Source organism: Anomaloglossus baeobatrachus, chromosome 5 (genome assembly GCF_048569485.1).
Source record: "Anomaloglossus baeobatrachus isolate aAnoBae1 chromosome 5, aAnoBae1.hap1, whole genome shotgun sequence".
NCBI classification, from domain to species: Eukaryota; Metazoa; Chordata; class Amphibia; order Anura; family Aromobatidae; genus Anomaloglossus; species Anomaloglossus baeobatrachus.
Genome location: NC_134357.1, coordinates 298,558,925 through 298,569,672, shown reverse-complemented (window position 1 = coordinate 298,569,672; position 10,748 = coordinate 298,558,925).

Sequence of the window (10,748 nt, the reverse complement as noted above, 5' to 3'; positions counted from 1 at the left end):
GGCAACGGGTGACCGGGGCTAGAATGCACGGAGGACGGCCACAGGGGGCAGTGTGTGTGTGACAGAGCAGAGCTACAGGGGGCAGTGTGTGTGTGTGTGACAAGAGGGCCACAGGGGGCAGTGTGTGTGTGACAGAGGAGAGCCACAGGGGGCAGTGTGTGTGTGTGTGACAAGAGGGCCACAGGGGGCAGTGTGTGTGTGACAGAGGAGAGCCACAGGGGGCAGTGTGTGTGTGACAGAGGAGAGCCACAGGGGGCAGTGTGTGTGTGACAGAGGAGAGCCACAGGGGGCAGTGTGTGTGTGACAGAGGAGAGCCACAGGGGGCAGTGTGTGTGTGACAGAGGAGAGCTACAGGGGGCAGTGTGTGTGTGACAGAGGAGAGCCACAGGGGGCAGTGTGTGTGTGACAGAGGAGAGCCACAGGGGGCAGCGTGTGTGTGACAGAGGAGAGCCACAGGGGGCAGTGTGTGTGTGACAGAGGAGAGCTACAGGGGGCAGCGTGTGTGTGACAGAGGAGAGCCACAGGGGGCAGCGTGTGTGTGACAGAGGAGAGCCACAGGGGGCAGCGTGTGTGTGACAGAGGAGAGCTACAGGGGGCAGCGTGTGTGTGACAGAGGAGAGCCACAGGGGGCAGTGTGTGTGTGACAGAGGAGAGCCACAGGGGGCAGTGTGTGTGTGACAGAGGAGAGCCACAGGGTGACAGGGGGCAGTGTGTGTGTGACAGAGGAGAGCCACAGGGTGACAGGGGGCAGTGTGTGTGTGACAGAGGAGAGCCACAGGGGGCAGCGTGTGTGTGACAGAGGAGAGCCACAGGGGGCAGTGTGTGTGTGTGACAGAGGAGAGCTACAGGGGGCAGTGTGTGTGTGACAGAGGAGAGCTACAGGGGGCAGCGTGTGTGTGTGACAGAGGAGAACTACAGGGGGCAGTGTGTGTGTGACAGAGGAGAGCTACAGGGGGCAGTGTGTGTGTGACAGAGGAGAGCCACAGGGGGCATCGTGTGTGTGACAGAGGAGAGCCACAGGGGGCAGTGTGTGTGTGACAGAGGAGAGCCACAGGGGGCAGTGTGTGTGTGACAGAGGAGAGCCACAGGGGGCAGTGTGTGTGTGACAGAGGAGAGCCACAGGGGGCATCGTGTGTGTGACAGAGGAGAGCCACAGGGGGCAGTGTGTGTGTGACAGAGGAGAGCCACAGGGGGCAGTGTGTGTGTGACAGAGGAGAGCCACAGGGGGCAGTGTGTGTGTGACAGAGGAGAGCCACAGGGGGCAGCGTGTGTGTGACAGAGGAGAGCCACAGGGGGCAGTGTGTGTGTGTGACAGAGGAGAGCTACAGGGGGCAGTGTGTGTGTGACAGAGGAGAGCTACAGGGGGCAGTGTGTGTGTGACAGAGGAGAGCCACAGGGGGCATCGTGTGTGACAGAGGAGAGCCACAGGGGGCAGTGTGTGTGTGACAGAGGAGAGCCACAGGGGGCATCGTGTGTGTGACAGAGGAGAGCCACAGGGGGCATCGTGTGTGTGACAGAGGAGAGCCACAGGGGGCAGTGTGTGTGTGACAGAGGAGAGCCACAGGGGGCGACAGTGTGTGTGTGTGTGTGTGAGAGAGAGAGACAGAGGAGGGCCATATGGGGTAGTGTGTGTGTGACAAGAAGGCCACAGGGGGCAGTGTGTGTGTGTGTGTGTGTGTGTGTGTGTGTGTGTCAAGAGGGCCACAGGGGGTAGTGTGTGTGTGTGTGTGTGTGTGTCAAGAGGGCCACAGGGGGTAGTGTGTGTGTGTGTCAAGAGGGCCACAGGGGGTAGTGTGTGGCTGGAGGGCCACAAGGGGCAGTATGCGTGTGACAGAGGACGGCCACAGGGGGCAGTATGCGTGTGACAGAGGAGGGCCACAGGGGGCAGTATGCGTGTGACAGAGGAGGGCCACGGGGGGCAGTATGCGTGTGACAGATGAGGGCCACGGGGGGCAGTGTGTGTGTATGACAGAGGAGGCCACAGGGGTCAGACAAAAGGGCAACAGGGGGTAGTGTGTGTGTGTGTGTGTGTGACAGAGGAGAGCCACAGGGGTCAGACAGAAGGGCGACAGGGGGTAGTGTGTATGTGACAGAGGAGGGCCACAGGGGGTAGTGTGTATGTGACAGAGGAGGGCCACAGGGGGTAGTGTGTGTGTGACAGGAGGGCCACAGGGGGCAGTTTGTGTGTGACAGAGGAGGGCAACAAGGGTCAGACAGGAGGGCCACAGAAGGTAGTGTGTGTGTAGTGTATGACAGAGGAGGACCACAGGGGGCAGTGTGTGTGTGACAGAAGAGGGTCACGGGGGACAGTCTGACTCAGGTTATCAAGCACTAGGGTGGAGAGTCAATAGGCTGTATTTTTTTTTTACTATAAGGGTATGTGCCCACGATCAGGACTTCCTGCGTCCTGGACGCAGCAGGTCCTGGCCTGCGGGTCCACTAGTCTCCTTCGCAGAAGACCGCAAGAGACCGCAGCTGCCAGTACCCACGATCAGGGTTCAGTGCGCTGCAGTCTCTTACTTGTGTTCTCCCTACAGAGGACGCATGCCAATCTGCAGTAAACAATTGACATGCTGCGGTCTGGAAAGATGCACCGCAGGTCAGTGTTTGCTGCAGAAAAAACAAGCACAATGGGCATGTGATTTCTAGAAATCCATCCACTGTGCTTGTACTGTAGAACACAGCGTGTTGGACACAGCTGAAGCATGCTGTGTCCACACTGCTGCAAACACTGATCGTGGGCACATACTCTAAAGGGGGCTTTACACGCAACGACATATCTGACGATATGTCGTCGGGGTCACGGATTCCGTGATGCACATCCGGCATAGTTAGCGACGTCGTTGCGTGTGACAGCAAGGAGCGACTGTTAACGATGGAAAATACTCACCTTATCGTCCATCGTTGACATGTTGTTCCTTTTCAAAAAAATCGTTGATTGTTGAGCTCGCAGGTTGTTCATCGTTCTTGGGGCAGCGCACATCGCTACGTGTGACACCGTGGGAACGACGAACTACAGCTTACCTGCGGCCGCTGGCAATGCGGAAGGAAGGAGGTGGGCGGGATGTTACGTCCCGCTCATCTCCACCCCTCCGCTTCTATTGGACGGCCGCTTAGTGACGCCACACGAACCGCCCCCTTAGAAAGGAGGCGGTTCGCCGGCAACAGCGACGTCGCTCAGCAGGTAAGTCCGTGTGACGGGTGTTAGCGATATTGTGCAGCGATTTGCCCGTGACCCACAACCGACGGGGGAGGGTACGCTCGCTAGCGATATCGTAGCGTGTAAAGCAGCCTTAAGAAGCACATTTTAGCTTGAATAAACTTGTCTAATAAGTGTGTTCATCCTTAGGGCGCAAACACATGGTCGTAAAATTCCGCTGAGGGTCTGATTGTAAGGCTACAGTTTCACTTGTGTTTTGCACGGACGAGTGCAATCCGATAAAACATCGGATTGCACTCACACCAGTGCAAAACTATGGGGCAGTGTCCATCAGCGATTGATTTTCTCATGCCATAGCGGCATGCGGAATGAATTGCAGCGTGCTGCGTTTGGCAGCGATTCTCAGCTCACGCACCCCCATACAAGTCTATGGGAGCATGTGAAACATCGCACTGCACTCGCATGTGATATGACCGCAGTGTGATGTACACAGAGACAGACAGCAGAGGAGATGGGGAGAAAGTGCTCCCTCCCTCTTCTTCGCAGCTGTGATACAATCGCAAGATTGGATCACAGTCGCCTGACCCTCGGCTGATGCTCGCAGCAGAGGTTCATTAGCATATCACTTCCGATGCTCTTGCATTGAAAGCTATACGTAAGTGGAACTGTACCCTAATGCTCGGACAGGTCATCGACTCCTGACCTGAGTGTGACAGCTGCATGGAATTACATGACGTTGCACTCAAGTCAGGAGAGCCGCTGTCCAGTGCGAGCATTGCGATGCGATCTTCGGCCGAGTTATATGGCCGTGTGACTGAGCCCTTATAGTCAGAGGCAGCTATTCGATCACTGAGAGAACTGCTGTCTTTCCTTTTGCTCTACATTAATCAATCTGGGCAGGGCAGGTAAGGAAACTAATAGGACCTAAACAGATGCTGCATGTTCTAGTTATTTCAAGGACCTTTTAGGTCATATAATCAGTAATATGCCAAGAAGGAACCTCAAACTGTGGTAGTATGTTTTGATGTAGCTGAGCTATGTATATGTTTTGATGATGTAGCTGGGAAAGCTGCTTTTCTATTGTAGGAGGCTGATGGTCTGGTCTTATTCTCCTCTACCAGCAGCTATTGTATAGAGAGATGTGCTGTTCAGAGTGAGGAAAGCTGCTCTAACGAGAAAGTGGCCACCAACACTGTTTTATCAATTTGGAGCAGCTTTGGGCTGTCTATGCACCAAACACAAATGTACACCAGTTATGAGCTGGAGTAGATTTTCACCATTAATTACGCCCATTTCTGGAAAAGTTTTATAAATCTGACGGGCCATACCAACCATGCCCCCATTAAAAATGTATGAGGCTGTCAACCTCAGGGCAGGAGACCTGCGACCAGCCTCTACATGTGTATGAACACTGAATCCTGCCCTAATATGCGCCTTGATCTCTCATCCACAATGTGGACTGATCAGATGGATTCCCTTTACCAATGAAAATAAGACAGGGTCTTATAATATTTTTGTCTCCAAAAGATATGCTAGTACTTAATTTTCAGGAGATGTCTTATAATTCTTTGATAAAGGGTCCAGCTGTATTCGCTAAAGGGATTTAGTCAGGTAATTTTTGCATACCATACTAGCATTTAGTATCCTGAAATAGAGCTTGGGCAGCCCTTGCAGGATAGTCATGGCCAAAAGTGTTGGCATCCTTGAAATTGTTCCAGAAAATCATTGTAATTACACACGTTTTGTTATACACATGGTTTCCTTTGTGTGTATTGGAAGAACACAAAATAACAGAAAACAAAGGTAAATAGGACTTAATTTCACACAAAGTTCCAAAATTGGTCTGGACAAAACTTGGCACCTTTCCAATATTGGGGGGGGGGGGGAAGCAAAACAACTTTGTTAAGGCCTGTTTTGCATGGTCCATGGCATAGTTGCGTATGTGTGTGCGTGTGCTGTCAGTGTGACATCCACATTGCACACGGACAGTATGAATTTCTATACTGACCTATCCATGGTGCTGCTGTGTCCGGTCCTCGGTGCAGTGCATAAGCAATGATCATAATGAGTGGGGGTCGGAAGCAAGTGACAGCAGAGCCGAAGACAGCAGCACTGGAGACAGGCGAGTATAGAAAAGCATTATTTCACAGACACGTGGTTTTCTATGGTACGTTTCACACCGATGTCACACGGAGCACATCAGTGTGTAGTCCGTGTGAAACCCGTGCTACTGGAGAAAAATGGGACATGCATACGTATGGAGCACACAGACACACGGTCCATGTGAAAACATGCATATGTGCGCAGACCCATTGAACCTCACACGTACTGGACACATGGATGTGTGTTGGGGGCCTAAAGCATGTGAGGCTTGTTCAAACTCACCTGTGGCAAGTAACAGGTGTGGGCAATATGAAAATCACACCTGAAACCAGATAAAAAGGGGAGAAGTTGACTCAATCTTTGCAATGAGTGTCTATGTGTACCACACTAAACATGAACAGAAAAAGAAGAGAATTGTCTGAGGACTTGAACCAATTTATATTTATTATTTTTTTTTTCTTAAATACCAACAATCAAAGCTTACAAGTCAATCTCCAGAGATCTTGATGTTACTTTGTCTGCGGTATGCAACATAATCAAGAGGTATACAACCCATAGCACTGTGGATAATCTTTCTGGATGTGTACAGCAGAGAAAAATTGCTGAAAGCTTACAGCACAGCAATCTGTATGGTGGATAAGAAGCCCCGATCAGGTTCCAGAGAAAGCCAAGGTGTCCTGCAGGCTCAGGTTGTATCAATGTCAGCATAAACTATCCGTCAACATTAGAATGAAATTAAATACTCTGGCAGACCTAAGAGGACCCCACTGCTGACACAGACATAAAATAGCTGGACTGCAGTTTGCCAACATGTACGTAAGACAAAATCCTTCTGGGAAAAAGTCTTGTGGACAATTATAAGGCTATGTGCCCACGGGCGCTCATACCTGCGGATGTATCCGCTGGTACGAGTGCATCTTTCCCGCAGCTGCCCGCCGGCGTCCGCAGCTATTTTTAGCTGCTAGATTACAGCGGAATAGCTGCGGGAAACATGCGGAGATTCATGCGGCTTACCTGCGGACGTCCTGGCCTCTTATCTCCATAGCGGAGGGCCGGGACATCCGCAGGTAATTCCGCATGAATAATTGACATGCAATTATACATGCAGATGCTTACATCCGCAGCATGGTCGGCAGCCGCACTTTCCGCAGCGTGGACACAGCACTCCCCATGTCCCATAGGATAATATGGGGAGTGTCTGTACATGCTAAAACCTGCGGATTTATCTGGAAAATCCAGATAAATCCGCAGGTTTTCCGCGGCAAAATCCACAGAAACAAGGTCCCGTGGGCACATAGCCTAAGACCAAGATCTTTTTTGGTAAACACAATATTTTGCTGTTTACTGAAAAGAGAATGAAAGCTGCAAAGAAAAGAGCAAAGTACCTACACTCAAATATGATGGACGTTCACAGATGATTTGAGGTTGCTTTGCTGCCTCTGGCACTAGGTGCCTTGACTGTGCAAACCACCATGAAATCTGAAGATTGCCAAAGGATTTTGTGTGCAATGTAGTGCCCAGTGTCAGAAAGCTGGGTTTGCATCCTAGGTCATGGGTCCTCCAGCAGGACAATGACCCCAAATATACTTCAAGAAGCTCAAAGCGCTGGAGAGTTCTGAAGTGGCAGCAATGAGTCTGGATGTAAATCCCATTGAACACTTGTGGAGAGATCTTAAAATTGCTGTTGGGAGAACGTGCCTTCAAATATAAGAGACCTGAAGCAGTTTGCAAAAGAAGAGTGGCCCAAAATTCCAGATGAGAGGTGTAAGAAGCTTGTGGATGGTTATAGCAAGGGATTGATTGCACATATTCATTCCACCTGGTATGTAATCAAATATTAAGTTGAGGGTGCCAATAATTTTGTCTAGCCCTTTTGGAGTTTTCTATGAAATTATGTCCAATTTGCTTTTTTTCCCCTTTTTTGTTTTGTTCCAACACACACAGAGGAAATAAGTGTCCAACAAAACATGTGTATTTGCAATAATTTTCCGGGAGAAACACTTCATTTTCTGGAATAAGCTCAGTAACACTTTCAGCCATGACTTTTACTGCTGTACGTTGCCCTATTGTGTGGCTACAAGCAACAGAAAAATCTATACTCTGTTAGGGGTATGCTTCTACTATGTATGCTCATATTGTATATGATTATAAGATATAATTGTTAGATAAATGATGCTGAAATCTATTCATTAAACGTAACACAATATATCTGTAAATAGATAGCAGAGCAGGGATATATCTGCGAAAATTGCTTTGGTCTATAGTGTGTGTGTGTGTATATATATAATATATATATATATATATATATAATATATATATATATATATATATATATATATATATATATATTCTGGCTTGCTTTGGACAATTCTTGGGGCCGTTTTCGCTTATCCTGCCCCCACTCCCCCTTTTTCAATTGCTTTGTAGGGTCCATACCAGGAACAATGTTCTTTATTTTCCTGTTCCAAATTTGTGGGCGAAGATAGTGTGGTTTGGTGACCATAGGGCTGATCTACGTTGAGCAGGCACCATATTGCATTCAAGTGGGTGCCTACCTCCGCAGTCAGGTGGGAGCCAGACTAGAAGCACGTAAGAATTTATTGAATGCTGGTTGCAGTATATATTGGGTTCTATGCTGTTTGTTCACACTATTTTAGTGATTTATTAAATAAATTTAGACTTTTTAAATAGGTGGGGTTTTTTCCCACAAATTTTGTTTTCTATATTTCACCATTGATTTTGATTCTGTGAGTCAATACTCTGAAAACCCCTTCTAAAATCTGAGTGTTTGCCCATGTGCACGTGTTGAGAATTTGGTCAGGTTTTTACCTCCAGCATTTATAAGCCAAAGCCAGGAGTGGGTTAAAAAAAAAAATACAGAAGTGGTGCCCGTTTTTCTATTAGGGCTCTTCTCCACTTGCGTTTAAAGAATCACAGCGATACTTGGCTACAAAAGTGAGTTGAGTGTCCTGCGTGTGGTCTGCGTACGGTGTTTTTAATTTTTCCTCACATAGCATCTGTATGACATGTGAGCGTCATGCGGGTGCTATGTGAGTGTTTATGCAAGCAGCGGTGGACTGGCTGAGGAATCTCCAGTAATACCAGGCCTGGCTGCGGTTACCTGCACTGAACCCCGGAGCTGTCACCTGAGCTCCAGAGTTCAGCCTGGTCTGTTTGCAGCTGTGCTGAACTGAACAGCAATCGCCGGGGAATCCATCACTCGGCGCTCGCTGTTCAGGCTGCACTCTGGAGCTCAGGTGACAGCTCTGGAGTTCAGTGCATGTAACCGCGGCCAGGACTGGCATTACTGGAGATTCCTCCAGTAGCCAGTCTGACGCGGTATGCAAGTGTCAAGGATCCGTGTGACATGCGTATGCCACCCGTATTCTGATTTTTTTTCTCGCTCCCATAGGATTGCATGGGGGTGCAAGAGCTGAGACTCGGTGAAATCGCAGCATGCTGCGATTTCACCGAGAGCACGAGACGTGCCATTTAAAATTTAGCAAGAGGACACGGCCTCATAGCTTAACATTGGTGCGAGTGCGATCCGATTTTTTTTATCGGATCGCACTTGCACATGGAAATCGCAAGTGGAGAAGAGCCCTCACACTTTTCTTCTGATTGTTCCACTCCTGGTTTTTGGCATACAAATACGAAGGTAAAAAAAAATCACCAAATACTCAATGTGTGCACATTACAATAACATACCCCCCTTTGATGCTGGCAACATTCCAGTGTTATCGGCACTCACTCTCCCAGGACTTATGGAAACTAAAGTCATGCAAGCCTTGAGCCCAATCAGCGCTGGCTTCATTGTCCCCTGCCTTTGGACAAATCAATCAAGAGGAAGTCAGAGCAGTGGCTGACCACTCACTTCCTAGTGATGTTTGATCCATTCAAAGGCAGACACAATGAAGTCAGTGTTCGTTGAGCATGGGGCTCGTGTGACATAAGTCTACATGAGCCCTGTGAGAGAAAGTGCTGACAAGACTGGAATGGCATCGGAGGCATATGTTTTATTTTACTGTGGGCAAATTCAGATTGAGAAGGGATTGTCCAATTAGTGGACAATCCCTTTAAGTGAAGAAGAAAAAAAAAGTCAGGACATTTAAAGCAAAGTGTTTTTGTAATAGAAATTAATAGGAAGTCCCTTTTTTTTTTTTTGCACATTTTTTCTGGAACTCTTGGATCAGACTTGCTTCAAAGGATTTCTCAAAATAAAACAAAAAAAAACAAAACAAAAAACTTTGGGTCCGAGTCATCAAGCGTGACAGACATTATCCACGCTGATCTTGATGAGGGGGCATATGGGAGTCAGGTGCTCCAGATTCATGAACAGCTGTACGCCTCGGTCTGGTTCTGGAAATCTGCAGTCAAGTACTGGAGTGCGATTTCTGGAGTAAGGAATGCCCAGACCTTGGAGAAACCAACGGGAAATGCCAAAAGTTGTAAAATTTAGGCACAACCCGACTTCAAAGCTTTAAGGCCATGTGCACACTAGAAAGTGACTTTCTTGAGGAAAAACCGGACCCTCTGAAAGAATCCCGCACCTGCGGTAAAAAACCGCACCAAAACCACATGCACTTTTGCTGAGGTTTGATGCGGTTTTGCCACAGGTTGGTCCCTGCGGGTTTTTACCATTATCTATGGCAAAAACCGCAGGTACCTGCAGAAAAGTGACATGCTCATTAATTCCGCAGGTATAAAAAAAAAAAACAAAACGCAGTGTGCGCACAGCATTTTTATACCCATAGGTTTTGCTGGGGAATGACTGCAGAAATGTTAGACATATTATGCAGCAAAGCCATGGTAAAATCCGCAGCGTGCGCACATGGCCTTAGACCGGAATTCAGGCTGTAATGAATCGGGCCCTAAAACCTAAGGAAATGTTTACACAAGTTTAAGCCTATGTTCACACATTGCATCTTTTATTGCGGTTTTTTTTTTTATTTGGTCACAAAGATGCACATAAATGCATGCATTTCCTTCCCCAAGCAACGTCTGAGATTTTATATTTTGCTGTCCACATCGGGCATCTTTTTTTTTTTTTTTTTTTTTTTGCTGCTTCTTGGCTGCGTTTTTGAAGATGCAGCATATCAATTCTTTGCTTTTATTCCCGGCATTTTTGGAGCCCTTCCAGTCAATAGATTTGGGCAAAATGCAGTGCGTTTTATTGCGGTCAAAAAAGCTGCATCTTTGTATTTAGAAAAGATGCACTGTGTGAACATAGCCTAAGGAGACTCCAAAGAAAGCCTGAAAGTGCTGAGAAAACAGACTTCCATTCATTTCAATTCCAAAAACAACTTGTTTGAGGTCAGGTTTCCAGTAGTAAGTAGTGACCGGACCATTCTTCAGGCGTTTTCTGCTGTGAAGCTGTTCCATTCTTTATAAGTCAATGGCGAGGCTAAGGCTACTTTCACACATCCGGTTTGAGCAGTGCGGCTCAATCCGGCTGTGAAAACTATGCAACGGATGCGGCGAAAAC